This window comes from Castor canadensis, chromosome 7, assembly GCF_047511655.1.
Source record: "Castor canadensis chromosome 7, mCasCan1.hap1v2, whole genome shotgun sequence".
Lineage (NCBI taxonomy): Eukaryota > Metazoa > Chordata > Mammalia > Rodentia > Castoridae > Castor > Castor canadensis.
This window is the reverse complement of record NC_133392.1, coordinates 123152042-123173112: the sequence shown is the minus strand read 5'-3', so window position 1 is coordinate 123173112 and position 21071 is coordinate 123152042. Positions and strand designations below refer to the sequence as shown.

The following is a 21071-nucleotide window of genomic DNA, read 5'->3' as shown; positions in this document are numbered from 1 at the left end:
TTGGGGTACAATAATTTGTAAAATGTTAATCTCTAGAAAAAAAATTCAATAGAGCCTTGATACAGAAAGAATGATCCTGATTTGAGTGAATATCATAAATTTAAAACTGAAATTATACTGGAAATAAACACTGAGCCTAAGTATGTAACAAATAAGATACAGACAGCATTTGCAACTCAAAGGAAGAGAGGACAAAAACAAACACTGTAAATCCAGCTTTACATTGTAAGGTCTATGAGAACAGAAACTGAGTCTATGTAGTCTCTCCTAAGTTTGTCATTAAGACAATTATTAGAGAATCCATATAGTTGAATGAAACAAGAAAAATGCCTCTGAGATTAAAATAAGGGGTTCTAAAATACATGGTAATTACATACCAGTAGTAACTTATTAAAATCATAAAAAAATTAAAATTTTGGGAGTTGCAGAATTAAAAACTGCCGGAAGATACTTAAAGCCAAAAATATAACAAAATATAAAATTAAGTTTACTCAAAATAATCTATCAGAGAAGAGTGTAGGCTGCTTTATATTTGGTTATTTATAGAAGTTCCCCTATTGTAGAGTGCTCCCTCAAATACTTAATTTGAACTACAATGCACTTTTTTGGGAAAGAAATTATCTACAATAACTTAGCCAATGATGTTTCAGGTGCTCATAGTGTTCACACAGAAGAACTGGTTAATAAAGAAGAATCTTTATTATCAATTTTATGATTATTCCTATATATCTGACCTTACAACCACAAGCACTGAAAGCCCTTTACAAGAAGCTATAAAAGATACCAGAAAAGCCAGGTACCAGTGGCTCATGCCTATAACCCCCTATGCAGGAGGCAGAGATCAGGAGAATTGTGGTTCAAAGCCAAGTAGTTTGCAAGATCCTATCTCGAAAAAATCCTTCACAAAGAAGGGTTGGTGGACTAGCTAAAGGTGTAGGCCCTAAGTTCAAGTCCCAGTACCGCAAAAAAAAAAAAAAAAAAAGAAGGATACTATGAAAAATGTCTTGGTAGGATGATGAATATAATAACATCCACTAGGATAAATGAAACAATCAAATGAGAAAATGTTTGACCTAATGATATATAAATAGGGATAGTATTAGGTTAGTACTTTACCACTAAGGTAGAGATAAGGTTGAACTAACATGTGTAGAGCAATAAAAAAATACCTAGAATACAGTAAATGCTCAACAAACATTACTTTTTATTATGTAGTGAATGAGTACTTATGGCTTCAGATAAAATGTATAATAAGAGTATGATACATTGGTTCAAAATGGTGTTGAATCTCAAACAACTTAGTGTGAAGGCACACTACAAAATGTGTCTAGTGCTGCTAATGATGCTTACATACAAAAAAACATACAAAATTCAGATAAAATTACTTCATGAACTACTACTAAAGTGGTATTAGTAAGTTAACATTACTTTATATATTATTATTATTTGAAGTATGTATTTCTAGTTAGATAAGTAAGTATAAATTACACTGTATCAATAAAAAAAGTTTATATGTTTAAGCTGTTTAAACAACTCTCTTGTTTTGCAAAAGGGACTATCTTAGAGCATTTATATTTCAAAAATAAAGCCACATTGTTTAGGCACAAATAGCTACAGGAGGTAAGATTATATCTGATTGTTCTTGTCTACTACTAATGATTGAAATGTAAGAATGGCAAATCACTTCTAAATTAGACATGAAGGCTGGTACAGTGGATCAAGTGGTTGAGCACCTGCCTAGCAAGCAGAAGGCCCTGAGTTTGAGCCCCAGTGCCATCAAAAAAAAAAATTGTAAATTAGACATGAGGAAAAATAGCCAACAAGTAAATTTTCTCTGTTCAGTAATTCAAAGAAAAGGCAAGCACTAAATTGTTGATTGCCAAAAAATCTCTATTTATTAACAGGTGATGGCTGAGTGTAGCTTTTTTCTTTCTAGCAGTACTAGAGTTTGAACTCAGGGCCTCAAGGTTGCTAAGCAGGCACGGTAACACTTGGGCCATGCCCCTAGTCCTTTTATTTTAGCTATTTTTCAGGTATGGTCTTTCTTTCTTTCTTTCTTCCTTCCTCCCTTCTTCCCTCCTTCTTTCCTTCCTTCCTTCCTTTCTTTTTTTTGCCTGTGGTAGCCTGGATGATAACCCCCCTATTTACACTTCCTGTGTAGCTAGAATGACAGGAACATGCCACCTCCTGAGTACCTAGGATGTAGGAGTGAGCCACCATGCCTGGCAATCATCATGTATTAAATTGTACACACAAATTGGGTACTATGTGATATTTCACAACCACACCCAGTATTCAGTGATCAAATCAGGAATGGATTTTTAAAGTCAGAAAGTCTTGTGTTCAAATTTACTTCTATGACTCACTCCAATGAATATTTTACATCTCAAACTTTTGAATCTTCTTCTGTAAAGATGACTGTTAGAATGACTTAAAATGAGAATATACTTGCCACACAGTAGATATTCCATCAGTGAGTGGACACTCACTTGAAGCTTTTCCTTTTCTTCTTATATAAAGTATTCAGTACTGTACTAGGAAGATACTATCATGCCAATTATTTTCAAGTATGATCTATAGACATAGGATTCTTGAGATAATTTTAGGAGGTTCATGGGGTCAAAATTATTTCGTAATATTTAAATGGCATTTGACTTTTTCATTGTTTTTACACTGATGTAAAAAATAATGGCAAGTAAATCTGCTGGTAGCACAAATCATGATAGTGGCATCAAACTATGTTAAAAATTTTCAGTGCCAATACTCAGTTTAAAAACCCTAGCTTTATTTAAGGATGTCCCTGTTGAATCAGTAAAACTATTACTTTAATTAAACCTTGACTCTTGATATCTTTTAATAGTCTATGTGACAAATGGGAAGTGTACATAAAAGATTCCTGCTGAGCACCAATGTATTATGGTTGTACTGAGGAAAAAACACTTGTGCAATTGCTTGGGTTATGTGCTTAACCAGTTACTTTTTTTCATGGAACACTATTACTACTTAAACACATGACTGGCAGAAAAACTATGATTATTTGGATTTCAGTACTTTGCAGGGTTTTTTTTTTCTCCAAAATGAATGAAGTGAGCCACTATTTCAAGGAACACAAAGTCTGAGAATAATGAAAAAAATGTGAGTTTTTCAATATTAATTTTAAATTTGGAAAACTATCAACCATTATAAGCTTGATAGCTTCTCACTGCTTAAAAACTTTTACAATGCTATCAGTGTTAACATTAACAGTCACTATTTTTATATCACATAATGAAATTTGTTAACAATTAGAAAGCTTGCATAACTTGGCCAATATGCCTCAAAGAAACAATAATGATGCTATAAAATTATGCACAGATGAAGGATCTATTCAAAGTGCAAGACAGACCAATGGTTCTTGCAATAACAAAGTAAAAAATAAAAACATACTCATACAGCTTCAGTTTCACATTGAAACTAACCTTCAGGAAACTACTACTTGTCAAGTTTTAGTTTAGTATCAAGAACATCCTCAAGTAGCTGGAAAGATTATTAAAATACTCCTCCATTTTCCAACTCCAGATCTGTGTGAAGGCAGTTTTTCGTCATATAGTTCCATGAAAACAATATATTACAGGATGAATGCTAAAGAAGAAAGATATAGGAATCCAGCTGTCACCTATTAAGCCAGATATTAAGGAGATTTGCAAAAGTTTAAAAGCAATGTCACTCACTAAAATTTTAGAAAATACAGTTTTCATAAAATGCCAGGTATATTAATATAGAATTGATTTATTACCTTAATTAAATGTTGAACTTTTTCTTCAAATATTAATTTTTAAAATGGTAAGCATCAATGTATATAATCCACATAAACCAAAGCTCTTTGGGATCTTTGATGATTTCCTTTATTTTTGTTTTGTTTTTTTATGGTACTGGGGAACTCAGGGCCTATACCTTGACCCACTCCACCAGACCTTTTTTCGTGATGGGTTTTTTTCAAGATAGCAAACTATTTACCTGGGCTGGCTTCAAACCTGGATCCTCCTGATCTCTGCCTCTTGATTGTGGATTACAGGTATAAACCACTGACACCCGGCTTCTTTTAAAGTACAAAGAGATCTTTAGAACAAAAACTTGTAAATTCCTTTTCTTTTTTTTCCCCAGATAGGATCTCAAAGTAACTTTACCTGGCCTGGCATTGGAATGGTATTCCTCCTACCTCTGTTTCCCAAAAAGATGGGATACATGAGTGTACCACCATGCCTGTCCCACCTTGTTTTTGAGATAGGGTCTTAACTTCCTGCCTGGGCTGGACTCAAACCATAATCCCCCTCTTAAGTAGCTGTGATTACACATGTGCCATCACCACACCCTGCCCTAGTTGTGAACACTTTAACTATGCAATGTGTACAAATGTAACTATTTTCATGAATAATAATGGCAATTATTTGAAATAACCAAGAAGCCAAAAAGCACTTTATTTTATGAAATGTTATAATCCTTTCAATGTTTCTTATATAATTATAAAAGTATGCAATGCTTTCTTTACAAACATTAAAAGAAAATATCCGGATAACACATAAAAGAAACCAGGAAACCACCATGACTGATCACTGGCCATTTCTGATAAGCTATTTAAAAAACACAGTATTATTAAGTTTGGCCCTATTGTATGTAGGGCCTTTCCCTAATACTTCTTTTTATTTGAATTAGGAATTAGTCATTCAAAGTACTTTTTATTTTATAGCCAAATTCTAGCCCTCTCCCAAATACATAACTGTAGCCTGTTGTTCTTCCTTATTAATGATAAAGACTGAGACATTATAGTCTGGAACCTGAAAGACCTGAATTATGGGGCCCTAAGCTAGTCATTTGGAATCTTAATATCAACTTTTCAAGAGAAGATCTAAAGAACCTCTCAGATCCCCTTCAGCTTTAATAGGATATAATCTTAATAAATCACTAAAGAGATAAGCTAGCTAAATTCAGGTTCCTTGTCCTGAATGTGACAAATGAACATGTCTGAAACTATAGCCTTACTATTTATTTGTACATACGTTTAAAAAAATCAATTTGGAAAATCATTCCCTTGTGTATCAAAAAGAACATTAATAAATTTTTAAAAAACTGTAACTCAAGCTTGTCATCATCCTAACAAGGCACCAACATAATTAATTTCATCCAGGTACTATCCTTGAATATAATCACTTTAATACTGTGAAGTTATGAATGTATATTTCAACAGCCTGAGTACTGCTTTAATGAGGTGTAAATAACCTATAATAAACTATACATATTTTGAAGTGTAAAATTTGAAAAGTTTTGTGGTATGAATACAAATACCAGTGAAGCAAGCCATTTAGTGGTTAAAATATTTGCTCATTATGTACTGGTATTACACAAAGTGCTTTATATGCATTAGACCACCCAATTCTCAGAATAATCCTGCTGGACAGGTATTATCTTAATACTCCCCCTTCCTTTTTTTAGAGACAGGGTCTCTCTGTGTAGCCCACATTGACTTCTAACTCGAGATTTTCCTGCCTCTGCTGGGATTACAGGAGAAAAAAATCTTACAAAGATAAAGAATCTTGTTCAAGGCCACACAGGTATTTAATGATAAGTTAAAATTAATATCAGCAAATTTTATCTCACAGTTACTCAAAAAGTATCATATCAGATAACTATTATGGCCCTATTATATCTTGTCTTGTGGTATTATAAACAATAAGCATTTTCTTTGACTTAATTAAAACAACTACCGAGACCATCACTGGCTAGGCTCTATGTACTAAGTGCTTAACATACATGACCACTATGCAAATTAAAGATTATGATTGTGCAGATCACAAAATAGGTTTCAAGAAGCAGAACAACTTGTTCAAGATAAATTAGCCACTAAGGTGGCAAACTAGATTTAATTCTAAAGGCCATGGAATTTTCTACTATATCATCTTTCCAACACAAAGCCTTTTATGCATAAGGAGCCCTAAAGGTGAATGACTGACTGCTGGATCACTCATTTAAAATGTTCAGGTGCTCACTGTTCAGCTGGGCAGATTACTTAGAATATATAGTTTTAAGCCAAACTGAGTCATGAGGCCAAAATTTCTCCTATTGCTAACCAGAGTGCAAATCAAAACAGCTTATTAATTTTTATTCACAATCCAAGCTTTATTTATTTATTTTTTTGTTAAAGTCACTTACGTGCTAGAAAAGTCACAGAGCTTTAATTTGTGGCAGGTTGAAGCAAGCTTACTAAGAATGCTAGTTACCAAGCACATATCCACTTGTCTGGACTAGCCCACTGCCACATTCTTGTAGCAGGGTTAAATAGCAGTTTAGTCACTTCATAAGAAAGCACACTGTTAAAAAGGAAATGACTAACAATATTCTGGAACCAATGGAATATTAAAAGAGACGTGTAGGTCAAGATCAATTAGCTACAAAACTCCTGTGCAAATAGCTCAAAAAACTGTCACCCAGCCTTGCTGTGTTATAATCTTCAATTGATTTGGCAAATGGGTATGGTTTAGTGAAATAAACACCACAGTAACAAATCCTGAGGGTTTTTTTGCTATGTATGTAAACACAAATGCTACCATGAGTAAGGTAAGTTGGAAGAAACAAGGACAGCTACTATATATAGGTGGCTTCATTTTAAGACTTAAGATACTAGAGTTGGGAGGGTCCTCAGAATTCATTACTTGCTAGAATCCCAAGCAGGAAACCACAGATTCTGAAGGCTTAGCTGAGTCAAATGAAGCTGATACATTTCCCCCTGCCAAACATCCTCTGTTCCATTCCAAGCTAATAATGAGACTTTCCAGACAGAAGGCACCCGTAGGCCTATTCTTAAATTTCTATTTCCAGTAGTCCCACCATCCACAAAAGATTCCAAATGAGAGGCAGTTTTTCCTCACAGAACGACCTAATTTAATCCTCACATTTATGAGGAGACATAGAGATACAGAGACATAAAGTTCTTTGATCCAAGTTTCACATCTGTTTAACAATAGTACAAAGCATGTTTTCTTGACTCTTTATCCAGCTCTTACTATTAAGTAAACTTATAGATTTTTTTTAAAGTATTATAGCTTGTTGCAAAATACAAATAAATATCTTGGTTTAATTACTTAAATTTTTAAAAAATGTTTTATATAAATAATTAAAAATGCTTTTGACTTTTTGGTATGTTTCTTTTGACAGAACTCTCAAAATCAAGCAGAATCACCTGATGTTACTTTTTCATATCATAATTGCACACTTTTATACTCCCTTACACTGACTATCTAGAGTTTTTTCTATCAAAAAAGAGGTTGCTCAATACAAAAAAGATTTTTAAAATCTTTTGCTTTAGTTGTTTTAAATCTACTATTGGATTTCAGAAACAAATCCAGATTTTGTCACAGGGAAATAAAGAATTCCTCACAGTAACAAAATCATGAAAAACTTCTAAATTTACTAAATGTAGAAAGCACAATATTTTTGGACCTTATTATTGATTCTGGAGAGCACACTAGAAGTTCTAAAGTACTTTGGAGCATTAAGTTATAGCCTAACACTGACTAGTTATCTAATCTCTCTCACACCTATTTAGAGAGAATGGTTAAGTTTACCTATAGAAAAGTACTAGCCACAGGAAGGTAGACAAGTTGTTATTTGGCTGGTGACTCAGGCCAGTATTCCTCGCTACTCAGGAAGCAGAGATCAGGAGGATCACAGTTCAAAGCCAGCCTGGGGCAAATAGTTCGTGAGGTCCTATCTTGAAAAACCCATTACAAAAAAAGGCTGTGGAATGGCTCAAGTGGTAAGAGTGCCTGCCTTGCAAGCATGAGGCTGAATTCAAATCCCGGTGTTAACAAAAACAAAAATAGAAAGTGTTTTCAAGTCTACTTGTCTGCAGAGAGGCCAATAATTCATGTTGTGAAGTAAAATGACCTTTGTTTCTCAGTTCCTGTTTCTACTGCTTTATGTCATTTAATTGCTTCTGAGCACCCTCTGGTGGAGGGCAGAAGAGGAAAAGAACTTATTAAATACATTGCTCCTAATAACACTGGTGAGGAGGAAATGATCTGCAAATTTCTCAACTCTGCTCTTCTCAATATACTTAATAACTTAGAGCTAGTTGATGAGTAAGAGGCTAAGCCTAGATGACAGCATTGGTACCATTTAAGTGTTTTACACAGCTTAGGTAACAACATTTAACTTGACTAGTATGTGTTTTGAAACATACAGAGCAAACAAATATATTATTTAATCTTGTCTACATCTAAGATTTTCCAAAGATGTTGACCAATATTTAGTAAAACATTTTCTTCCTAAGTGAACAGTGTTTCTTACTTTTCCCCACATAACATTTTTGTAAGTGCATATAGGAAAGAGTATTTTTATTTAGATATTATAGCTCTGAGTGCTTCTAAGAGCCCATCTTTGATATCACTTACTACCTGATCATGACTAGGATTTTAAAGGGATGTATTACAAAAGTGGTGTCCTGCTAGAGAGTTCCCATTTCTTTTTTTTTCTATTTTTTATTACCATATTATTGTTGTACTGGGGGTACATTGTGACATTTACAAAAGTTCTTACAATATATCATAGTTGAATTCATCCCCTCCATTCTCCTTTATCTTTCTTCCCCCCATTCCTGGAATAGTTTCTACAGGTCTCATTTTTCCATTTTCATAGATTTTTCCATTTAATGTCTATGAGATGAACTTAATCAAAACTGAGATAAAACAACAGGCTATTGGGGCACAGTTGTCTCCTAGAGCTTTAGGAGACCAGGTCAGCCTACTAAGAACATTAGCATAAATACGTTTAACCAACCTGCCAGCCATTTTTTTTCTTTTCTGTTGCCACCATTAAAGCAAAGCAATTTTTTTCCCTGTTTTTAGGCTGCATGGTGCCCTTTTATGACTTTCTTCTATCAACACGGTCTGTAATATGATTGATTCTATGTGAATAGAATCATTAAATTTAATGTGGAATAAAATATGTGAAGAATAGTCTGCACAGATCATATGACATCCTAAATCTGCCTATTATTTGTTGTGTGATCTTATCAACTCTATTCTCTCAGTTTTATCAAACATAAAGACTGTATTATTCCCAAGTTCTTTTCTCTTTCCCTGAACAATTTTTTTCAGTCAGAGATTCAAGGCCATAACCTGGCCCATCGTTTCAGTATTCCCACTACTTGTGTACACTGCGTTCAGGTTTATTTGCTACTGATCCCAAAGTGCCTACTCTTAGGCTTTTGCTCATTCTATTACTCTTGCCTGGGTTTCCTTCACCATTCTTTTCTGCCCACTTTATAGGTTTGTGAGGATCATAAGACAAAAATCTAAGTGAAAGTATTTCAAAACTCGGCTCAACCTTTTCCTTAAATTAGCCTTCTACACCCTCCCCAACCTCAAAATTCTTTCTGTTCTCTAAAGCAGTTAATGGCTTTTGGTTGTCAGTTATACTCAATGACACAGGGTCAAATCTCTCAGAAATAAGCACCTTTTATTCAGTTAGTTCTTAAGGTGAGGAACCGAATCACAGGCAGGGGCTGAGTAGGCCATGTAGCTGGACCCTCCTGAGGGGAAAAGTCAAATTCAGAGATCAAAACTTTGTTATCCTACATTTGCAGAAGTCTCCCCAGGTCATCTTCCTATATAATATTTCTATCACTGGAAAGAGGCAGTCCTAAAAGAGGCAACCACTGTTTCCATAAATGCAGTGGATCAGGCATGTGTTTGAGGAGAACAGAGAGTGTCCCACTGAATAAGGAGGTATTTCACTACAAAATGCTTTCCCATGTCTTCCAAGTAATTTTTACCTGTGACAAGGAAGCTTCTAGGAAAATGTGAGTCAATGAAAGGCAATTTCTTTGGCAAATAGATGTCATATGCTTCCTTGGAGAGGTGTAAAAGCAGAGTGGTTAGGAACTTAAGACAGCAAGCAGCATTGCCAAATTTGAAATCATGGTCTCAATTTCCATCTCTATAAAATTTTCTAAGTAATGAAATCATAAGGGTTAAAGAATGTGTCTATCTATACTTGATGATATGGGTTTTGCTACGTAACTCTAGGGGAATAAACAGTATTAAATTTGTTTTAAGTAGAAGGCAAAATACTATTATTTACTCATTTAACTAAGTTAGTGAGTAACCACAGTGTGCCAAGAACTCAGCTGAGTACTTGGGAAACAGCCAATGGTGAACAGTTTCTGTTTTGATAAAGCTAACAGTTTTATAGGCTAGGTTTGTGAATAAAATGTAGACCATGCAAGCTCTGTATTATTCCGTTACATCTAATCTTTGTTATCACCTCTTAATGAGAATGAACGCAGCAAAGTTTGCCACATTGCCATTCCACAGACAAGAAAAATGAGGCTCATATTCACCCAAGATCACAAAGCTAATAAATAGCAGAGTAGAGTAAGAACATATGTTGATTTCTAGCTTTTGTTTAATGACATCATGTTCACTTGAAATTTGAACCAACCAGGCTAGTTTGTTAAGCTCCAAGATTCTGGGTGTAGGAACATAGTAAAGCTAAATTATGAAAAAAACTTAAATCTCTAGATATCATTTGGTTGCCAAAAATATCAAGTTATATTTTAAGGCATATAAAGAAAATGAAAGAAGCAAAGAGAATAACTTACGTTGCAAATTATCACCCTTTTTTTAAAAGTTAGCTTCTGTAGTCAGGAAATACGTAAAGTCTCAAATTAACTTTTTTATATAATTCAAGCCAGGTAGTTATGTAATTTGAATTGTTTTGTTGAATAAATCAAAGTATAATTTTAAAATAGTGCTGTCAAAGAAAATGACAATGGATTACACTTGGAGAACAGACTGAAAAAGATTTATCAAATATGCTCTGGTTCCTAACCAACTGAAACACAGCAATGTTCATATGATGATTACAGGTCATTCAGCTTATTCATCTATATTACCCTGTTTCATATGGACTAGCCCAAAGTACTGAATGCCTCTCCAAGTAACTGAAAACCAATCTTGAAGTATTTTTTCTAATTGTGAAAGTATCCTTTTCCAGATGAGAATATAATTTTCTATATGCTATTTGAGATTTCATAGCATAATGGCTTAGCAAAGCAAGACATATGAAAAAAAAATTTTGTCAACAAAACTTGAAACAAATACCAAAAAGAAATAATGTGTTAAAATAAAACATGTATGTCTCCAGGAATTTATATCTCATGATAATTCTATGGAACTGTCTTGAAAGGTATTCAGCAGTTTATATTAAATGGGTGAAAAAAATCTATCTTGGATGCAGTGTGTTCAGGTTATAAAAGCAGCAGTGCGTATTTTATCTCCCCACAAAGTGTTGCTGAGATAATTACTGCTGACAGCTTTATTCAAGGTTCATTTCACTTTTTCTGCTATTTTTCTCTGGTTAGAAGTTCAACAGAGCCCATGGGAAGCCACACCCCTCACACCTGTTAGGCTTCTTCATGTTACCAAGGGCCAGTATGGACATGTCACTTCAAATTAGGATTGTACCAGGGCGCTAACTGTGACAATTACTTATCACAGGTTTAACTAAAAAAAAAAAAAAGTTTCTAATTCAACCACAAATAGTGTCACAAAATGTAATTTAAACTTATAAAAGCAGGTTGTATAAAAACATTCAGAGAGCCATAGAATAGGTTCCCAGGGTTAGCTTTGTGCAGTATCTGAATTATGCAAGAATACTAAAGAAATGAGAATATTTCTTTTGAAACAGAACAAAACCAAAAAGGTAAATAAGGCAGAGCCAGCAATTATACTTAACCAGTCAACAATGAGGATGAGCAGGCCTGTTTTAAGTTTTCTTCATTTGTGATTGAAAACTGATTAATGTTCTTCATTCTTTTGTGTCAAGTAACTAATTCAATAATGAAATTTCTAGTTAAAGCAAAGTTACTACTTGTAAACTTATCAACTTATCCTTATGAAGGACATAGTTTTATACTAGTTAGAAAGGAAGAGCTCTCCTAATACTTGTTTTTAGACTACTTACAGACCAGAAAATTCAGAAAGGGTAGATATAATGGCCCCCACCTCTGCAAAAAAAAGGAAAAATCTCATGGTCTTCAATGTGTTATTATAAGCCTCTCTGTTTCAAATGCAAAATTATCCCACAATTATGTCACTGCTAAAAAGACCTGGGATGGTTAGAGGTGGTTAATATGGACTGCTGTGAGGCTAATTGTGGATCTTCAGTTAATTACTTTCTTGTTGATAGGGGATTTTAAAAATAAATAAAATGATCTTTTACTCTATTTTTACTTCAGTTTGGACTCAAGAAAGCAGAATAATGATGGCTGAGTTCTGGATACTTCATTATTTGCTGCTGTTATTTAGATAACTATCCAAAAAGTCTGGGAACTATTTCTACATCATAACTAATGCTAATGTGCACTAGTAAAACAATAGTGGCCAGATTTTTTTTTTTTGCTAAAATGTTTATGATTTGATTCACAACTATTCAGGGTCCATTACCTGATCAAAATTAGCAGGAATTCAGTGTGTTCTCCCTCTCTTTCTCTTTCTCTCTCTGTCATACACACACACACACACACACACACACACATGCACATGTGCACACACACTGGGGATGCAAGCCAGAGCTAATAGACCCTGGCTTTGTAACAACCTAAAAAAGTACTAAACACACACGAAAGGAAAAAATAATAACACTGAGCTGAAAATTCAACAAAAGAAATTGCGGAAAAATCACACTCACGAATGAAATTTGTTTTGATGATAATGTTGATATAAAGCAAAAATTTCAGTATCTTAATAGTTTCACAAATTTAAAACCATTACATGCACAAAAGGTGCACTAAAAATGTAGCACTATTCTCAAGATAGTTTTCTAACATTTATAGTCACTTATTAGCAAAAACTTATAAAGACAAAATAAGAAATGCTGATTATAAGAGTCTAGGATCTTATGAAAGCAAGCCCTTTGCCTTATTCTACAATCACAATACATTTACAGGGAATAAAAAACAAACTATCAGTTATAATGGTACTTCCACCTCAAGTTGGTTCCACAGTTTAAGTTTGACAAAGAGGTTCTGTTAGTGGGAAAACCTCATTCTGTTAAAAGAGCTACTGTATTCATCTGTGGTAACTTCAGCTCATCATAACCACAGAACCCTCAGGATACATCTGAAGCCTACTTTATATGCATGAAGAGTACCAACCAGTCATTTGGCATATGTCTAGTCAATAGAGGAATGCCATTTACCCCAAAACACCGTGGAACACTTTGGATAGCAAATGTAGGAGCTCTGGATACTTTTCAAGCAGCATCTAATTCCTTGGCAAAACTCAGATATGCTAACAACTTTGGTCTCAGCATATGGACATATTGCTCCTCACTTTTCCATCTAAGAAAATGGAATCTTAATAACTATACCAAATAAAGCACACCAGCATAAATGGGTACTATCTAAAAATGAGAAAAAAATAATTTTACCTTGTTGGTTAATCCTTGCTAGCCCATCCCAGCCAAGTGATTTTTCTCCTTCTGCTCAACTCCCTTAACCCTTACCGTGAATCTCTAGAATTTCTGTTTTACAAGTTGTTGGGTTGGGATGTACCTCAGTGGTAGAGTACTTGTCTAGCATGTAAAGGCACCTGGTTCATTCCCTAGCAGCAAAAAAAAAAAAAAAAAAAGTTGTAGTTCAAAAGAACCATAAGGTTGATTGTGTCTATGCTTAGATACTGGGTTCTAAGGTTCTTGAAAACACAACACAGCCTGGATCGCATCTCGCTTCTTATTGTTAACTACTATAGGGCTTAATAGGTTGCTTTGCCTGGGCAAACAAAGCAATAAATGCCTATTGTTTTAATTTAAATAGGTACTCTCCCTACTTCTTGCCAAGATAAAATATGAAAGAATTCTAATTTTCTAGAGAAATACACAATCATCTTGGTTCTATAATCCCAAGCTGGGAAACCATTCCAAGATGAGATAAATACTAAAAACTATCATCCAAGTTTTGTCTCACTGACCTTGTGACCTGAGTAAAAAATATACAGTTCAAAAGTATTCTGACATGAGATGGCATGCTAAATTTAACTCAGTTGTCACAATAAAAACCAACAATCAAAATGATCAAAATAGAAACTACTCAAATTCAATATATACATAATTTAAATTTATGCATTTTCATTTTCTGATAAACACTAATTTCATGTTTTTGTATAATTATCCTTGCAGTCAATAGACTTCATCTCTGCAAATTTCACTGGAATTAGAATAACGCAAATGTCATTTCAAATTCACTTTGTAAGATATGACAGTTCTTAAATTTATAATGATGAAGAATGTAGCTAATATAAACATTTTCAGATTGGCATAGAAACTGTCAAGCAATATATATTACATATAAAAATACTCCAACACACTTTAAATATATCAAATAAGAATAATACATCTAGCATGATCTGACAATGGCATTTATAAATTCTATGGTCATACCTGAAAATGTTCACCATAGATATAATGTTTGAGTTTCCCCCCTACATTCTATTTTGTGCAAGTGACATCTGAGAGGGGTAATGCATAGAGTCACAATAGATTTCTCATTCTTTTCTCCCAGTAGTTCTAACAAACTTTGTGTCATGTATGTTTTGAGACCATTATATATTAAGTGCATTTGATTTTTAGCATTAAAACTTCTTAGTGAATGGAAGTTTCTACCATAATACTTCTATTTATTTTTAGTATTTACATGTTTTAGCATTTAAGTCAGCTGGAGCAAAGTTAGTGAGACCCTATCTCAAAAAACAAACAAACATAAAACAAATAAAAGGGCCAGTGGCATAGCTCAAGTAGTAGAATGCTTTCCTAGAAATCATCAGGCCCTTGGATGGGAGGAGGGCCAAAACCAAACAAAATGAAGACTGGGAATGAATTATTTTACACATTATTTTGATCAACACATAGTAATGTTAGAAATCTTCCTTCAAAAATGGAATTTCAAAGAAAAATGAAAGAGATTATTGAGAATGTAAGTTTTATTTTTTAAAGGCTATACAGTTTTTTAAGGGCTAGTACAGTTGTTCACTCAGGAAAAGAGTCTTATAGTATTTGAATTTAACCTATCTTCAAATGATCTTTTTCATTTGCTAAAGATGGAAAGGATGGTGGATAGGAATGAAAAGGATTCCAATATTTACTGGACATATACTATATGGCACATACTTTAAATTCATCCTCCTACTTCCTGTTAATATAAGGACTCATTACTACCATTTTAAAGTTAAGGAAACAGAAGTCCTAAGAATTTTCTCATGGTGGGGTTGAGATTTAATTTTAATTCAGTTCCAGAGTCTATATTCTTTCACCCACATGAAAAAAAATTATTTAGCCATGCAATTCAAATTCATTATCTCATTTAGTCCCAAAGCTGCTAATATGCTCATATAACAGATGAGAAAACCCAGATTTAGCAAAATTAGTGAATCTGTCTAAAACTATTCTATAATATATTCTATTTTGTGATTATACACATATTTTATAATATAATTCACTTGTCTGCTAAAGAAACCAAAGTCCAGAGGACTTATATAACTTTTGCAACATCAAAGTATAGAGGGAGATGATGAACTGAGCCTTTAGGTTTCAGTGTACAAACCTTTTTCCATATTCTGTTATTCAAAACATTCAAACACATTTATTGCCTCACATGATTCATGAGTCTCCTAAATGATGTTATACAAATTCTTCCTTACCTGAAATGACATTCAAACCTATTTGACAGATCCAAACTGGGCCATCTCCAATTTTTTTTTTCTTTAACACTAAGGCCTTAACTCAACATGTTCTAGAGGAAAAAACTACCATGCATTACTTTGCTCAATACATAGTAATAAGAGACATAGCTAGCTATAGTAAAATCTGGTAGGGTAAGAGGATAAAGCATTCTTCTAGCTTTGTCACTCAGGAGGCATTCACAAATGTTAGTTTTTTGGGGCTTAACTGCCATTTTGGACATATATAGGCAACTAAGGTACAAATGATAATGATCCACTCTGTACTAGAGTAGACTGTCCCTGGGGGTAATGTAAGGATGAGGCAAATCTGATTTCTCTGGGGACTCTGATCGTACAACTGTGCATGTCTGGGAGAAGTAGTGGGCACAATTAGGCACAAATGGGAGGCAGTCTGGAATTTCTTCTAGACTCTACCCTCATTCTTCAAATTCTTCTCCAGGACCTAGTTCTCTCCCTCATTATTCCTAGATAACCCTATGGGGTTTCCAAGTCCTCATACTATTTCTGCTCCTTAGGGCTCCTTGATATCTTCTCCTCCACCAAGACTACATTGTAATCTTCTATACGATCATCCTGTTTCCACTAGTTTCCAACTTTATTGAACCTTATTTGTATTGAGTTTCATCTCAGAGCCTCAAGAATCAACTAGCTCAATAAATGTTACAAATTTGAACCAGTCCATGTCAAGTGAAGAACACTTGAAGACTCTGCTAAATTATATTCATTCACTGAAACTGCATCATTTGGGGGGACAATGTTTCTACTTTGTAATTTGGGAATTTCCAGAAATTTGGGGTTAGATTAAAAAATTTCTTATAAATCAAAGCACTGATGGCATTGTGCTAGTGTAGCCAACCACAGAGGTCATACAGTTTTATGGGAGGTATTCTAGTAGACAAGTCAGAAATGAAGTTCTAATTGAGACACAACTTTTGAATTTTCTACTGTTCCTGCCAAAGTCATTTACCTCTCTGAACCTCAGAGCCCCATTAAGGAACTTAGATATTATTCTGTAGGTAAGGAGAAAACACTGAAAGATTTGAAGCAGGGGAGTAATATGCAAATGTAATTAACAAAAATAATTCATAATCTACAAGTTCTCAAGAATGGAATGGGAGAAGCAAGAGAGTCTAGGCCTGAAACTGAGAAGCCAGGAGAAGACGATGAGAGCTAGAACTATGGGACAAATGGAAGAACTATGAGGGAGGCAGATCAAGGTACCAAAAGGATGAACACTGAAGCCACAATACTTCTTGCCATTTGTTTGCATAATTCCAAGATCATGGTGAAATTAATTATAATACTCAATCATAAGATTCCATCTGTTTGGGTATAAAGATACCAATTAACTATATTTCCTTTGTATGTTCCACTGTGAGGTTGTGTTTTCACATTTATCATCTTATTTGAAGCTTACAACAATGTTGCATAGTTTTAAGACAGAAACTGAGGTTCACAGAGGTTTATTCATTTAAGTACCTACTATCTAAAGGCATAAATGTACAATGGTGAAAAAAATAGATATCTGTCCTTGTGGAACTTACAGTTTTAAGTGGCAAATAAGCCAGGTATGGGGGCACATGCTTGTAATCCCAGTTACTTGGGAAACTGAAGCAGAAAGATCACGAATTTGAGGCTAGCCTAGGCATCATAGTAAGAATCTGTTTCAAAGGCAAAAAAGAAAGTGTCTCAGAGGTAGAGGCACTTGCCTAGCATGCACAAGGTACTGGGTTTAATCCCTAGCCCTACAAGCAAAACCAAAAAACCTCTAATAAAGGACAGAAAAAATTTTCAGAACAGGTTTTCAAAAATAAAGTGGGAAATAGTTACATATTAAATATAAAATCACAACAGTGAGGAAAAACAATAAAAGAATAATTTCCATGAAGAACAAGTTGAGTTGGAAGAATGGGTATAAATTAAACAGGAAAGATCAGGAAGGAGAATGCAAAGCCCACTGATGATACATAAGAACTGTCAGAAAACCAGTGCCTCTAGAGAACAGAGAACAAGAAGCAGTAAACTATATAACTTAAAGAAGTAAGCAAGAATCAGAGCATGCAGGGTATAGTTGGTCACGTTGAAGAGCCTGGCCCTTGTTGGGATGACTTACACAGAAAGATACCTTGGTTAGATTTACACTTTTTTTTTTTTTGAAAGAATTGTTCTGATATAGTATTAGAGTTGACTGAAGGACATGACATGAGAGCTCAGTTTGGAGACTTTTGCAATAGTTCAAACTTAAGAAGTTGGTAGCTAATATTAGGATAGTAGCAGTAGAAAATAGAAATGAATGAACAGGAGATATGTAGGAGTTAAAACTGATGGGAATTGATGATGACTAGAAAAAGTCCTCAAGAGAAAGAGATATCAAGAACATTTCCTATCTTGTCTGTAGAATTAGATGGATGGTGGGGTCATTTATAGAATTGGGGAGTTTTGGAAGAGGATAAAGTATGGCTAAGGAAGAACATAAAGTAAATTTTGTATATGTTGAATTTAAAGATAAGATGGCTCACCTGGAGCTTAAATGGGATGACTGCACTATAAATATAAATTTGTTAATCATTATCACATGGATGATAATTGGACTATAGGTATGGTAAAAATACCTAGGGAGAACATACAAAGTCAGACAAATGAGTACATGAGCTCTAAAGGAACTCCAATATTTAGTGACTTGATTAAAAAAAAAAAGCAGGCACTTGCAAAGGAAATAGGAAAGAGCAAGCAGTTGCGGGGGAGAAAGGAAAGTACAGTATACTAGGAGTCAAGAGAAGAATGGTTCAAGGACTTTTCAATAGGGTTGAATGCTGCTACCGACTATTCAAAATAACCCAGAAGTGGAAATTACCTAAAAGATTGCTCTCCCCACCAACAGGAGAACAGATAAAAAATGGAATATCCATATGCAGTGGAATATCATATTTTACAAACAATGACCATGTACGAAGTGTAACTACACAGAAAAATATGGATCCATTTCACAAACATATGGTTGAACAAAAAGGAAGGAAGGTACTGAGGGAGGGAGGGAGGAAGGGATGGACTAGACAAAAAAAATACATACTATTATTATGTTAAAACCAGGCAAAATTATCCTGAGGTTTTATTTCTTGGATAAAGGAGAACTGAGGAGGCATCTGGCATGTTAGAAATACTCTTTTCATAATCTGGATGCTGGTTCTATGAGAGCATTCATTTTATGAAAACCCATTAAGCTGTACATTCATGATTTGTATATTTTTCTGAATAAATGTATTTCAATAAAAAAGTGTGTTTGTGGTGCTGAGAATCAAACTCAGAGCCTACTGCATTCTAGGCAAGTGCTCTATCACTGGATTATATCCTCCAGGCCTAGAACATCTTTTAAAATGCTACTAAGCCCAAGCACAATAAGCACTGACAAGGCTTACTTAATTTAGCAACATTGTAGTCATTGGCAACTGAAGAAAAGCTATTCTGGTAAAGCACAAGACTGAAGACCAGAGTGGTGTGAGTTAAGGACCAACTGAATAAGAAAAACATCAAGATAATAACTACATATAATTATGAATTTTACTTGCAAAGAGAAAAGTAATAGCCAAAGTTAGAACTTTTTAATTTTATTTTTATGATGTGTGTGTGTGTGTGCGCGCATGTGTGTGTGTTTAAGATGAGACACTTTTCATGTTTAAATATGGTAGTCTATCTTTCACAATGATACTACTGTACTAAGGAAGAAATTATTGATAACATATAGTTCCTAGGAAGACAACAATGGATGGGATACAAAACACTGGTAAAGGGACTAATTTTACTCAGCTTTGAGTAGAAGCAAAGTTTTCTGACTCCCAAATCTAGTGCTCTTTTTCTATGTAGTTATCAGTTTCAACCGAATCCCCGAATCAGGGGATTTCGGCTAATGGAAATATAATGTTCGATGTAAAGGAGCTTCCAACTTTAAAAATCATTTTGGCCTAACACAAATTTTTAAATAGCTAACAACAGTATTTTCCGTGTTTAAAATGGTAACATTTAATATAATTTCTGGAGTTTTATGGATCAATTAACAGCATTAGAGACAAAAAAAGACTAGAATGGATACCTACTTCTTCCTGGATGTCAAAAGCTTGTCAGTACTTAAACTTGTCAACTGTCTGTATACCAATGCAACTAAAAGAAAGGAAATGAGAGTTGGCAGACATGGTGCACACAGTGATCATTTTCACTGTCAGTCACAGAAAGATCTAGTTACCCTTTCCATCTCACAGTCTATAAAATGGAACGATAGCCACAATGAATGTAGAATGCTTACCAATGACCGGTGTCACAATGAACTTTATGGTATGGTGAAGAACAAAGAACAAAGAGACTTTCATAGATATCCTGCTCTGTTTGAGTTCAAATCCTGGTGCTACTTACTAATTTTGTGATTGTATGAAGGCTTCAGTTTGCTCATCTATAAAATTGGGCAAGTAAGAGCCTTCAGCTCAGGGTTGCTAAGGAAGCTGAATGAGTTTTTAAATATATATTGCTGACACTAGTACCTTGTATAAAGTGCTATCTAATATTCCTGGAAAGACAGGTCTAAGATAAGCTTAAAGCAAAAGGACCAATCTTATGGGATCAAACAGATTTTTAAAAAAACATCTGAATGTGTTTAATAGGTGAAGATGGGAAAGGAAAGGAAGAAAAAATTAGAATTTGGGATTTAAGGCTGATAAATAAATTTACTATGGTACAGTGGAAAGATGTAGCCTTTAGAGTTAAAACTAGGTTCAGATCCACTTTCTACCACTTCTTATATGTGTATTGTTGGGCAAGTCATTAAACTATACTAAATCTTAATTCTTTCATATATAAATATAGGGATAATAACATCAGGACTAATTAATATTAAAATTAGAGATAAAAACCAAAAACGTTCATTAATGTACCTAGAACAAAGTAGGGTAAGTGGACATTTTTCCTGTTATTGCTTTTATTATTGACAACAAAAATATTAGTTATAAGTTCAAAAGAAATAGTTAAATTTCATCTAGACTCCTTATGTTTTGGCTCCTATGGGTCAATATGTAGATGTGGCTTATATTTTATATTAAAATAACTAAAATTCAATTTTTGAAAGATATTTTGGTGCTTACTTCAAAACTTGTCATGTCACTCTACATGGCTAATTTCCATTATATTATTTTTGATGTTATAGACATCTGAATGTAGATAAGTATCACAGTCAAGATGAAGAAATTTTTGAGTTTCTGATTCAGGGGATATTTTACATGTCACTAAAAAGAGCCAATTGTCTGGATACAATAC

At 34.1% G+C, this 21071-nt stretch overlaps 1 protein-coding gene and 1 long non-coding RNA gene across 4 annotated transcripts in view; both read right to left on the bottom strand.

The window, feature by feature from the left end:
• The window catches only part of Faf1 (Fas associated factor 1), a 410583-nt gene that overhangs the window by 145340 nt on the left and 244172 nt on the right, over positions 1–21071 (bottom strand). The window lies entirely within an intron of this gene.
• LOC141424947 (uncharacterized) overlaps positions 3051–21071 on the bottom strand; it is a 37667-nt gene continuing 19646 nt past the window's right edge. The window contains exons 1-2 of the long non-coding RNA XR_012449918.1: positions 10637–21071; positions 3051–3621 (exon numbers count right to left, since the gene is read on the bottom strand). The exon at positions 10637–21071 is cut by the window's right edge and continues 19646 nt beyond it. This is a non-coding gene — a long non-coding RNA (uncharacterized lncRNA). The remainder of the gene's footprint in view (positions 3622–10636) is intronic.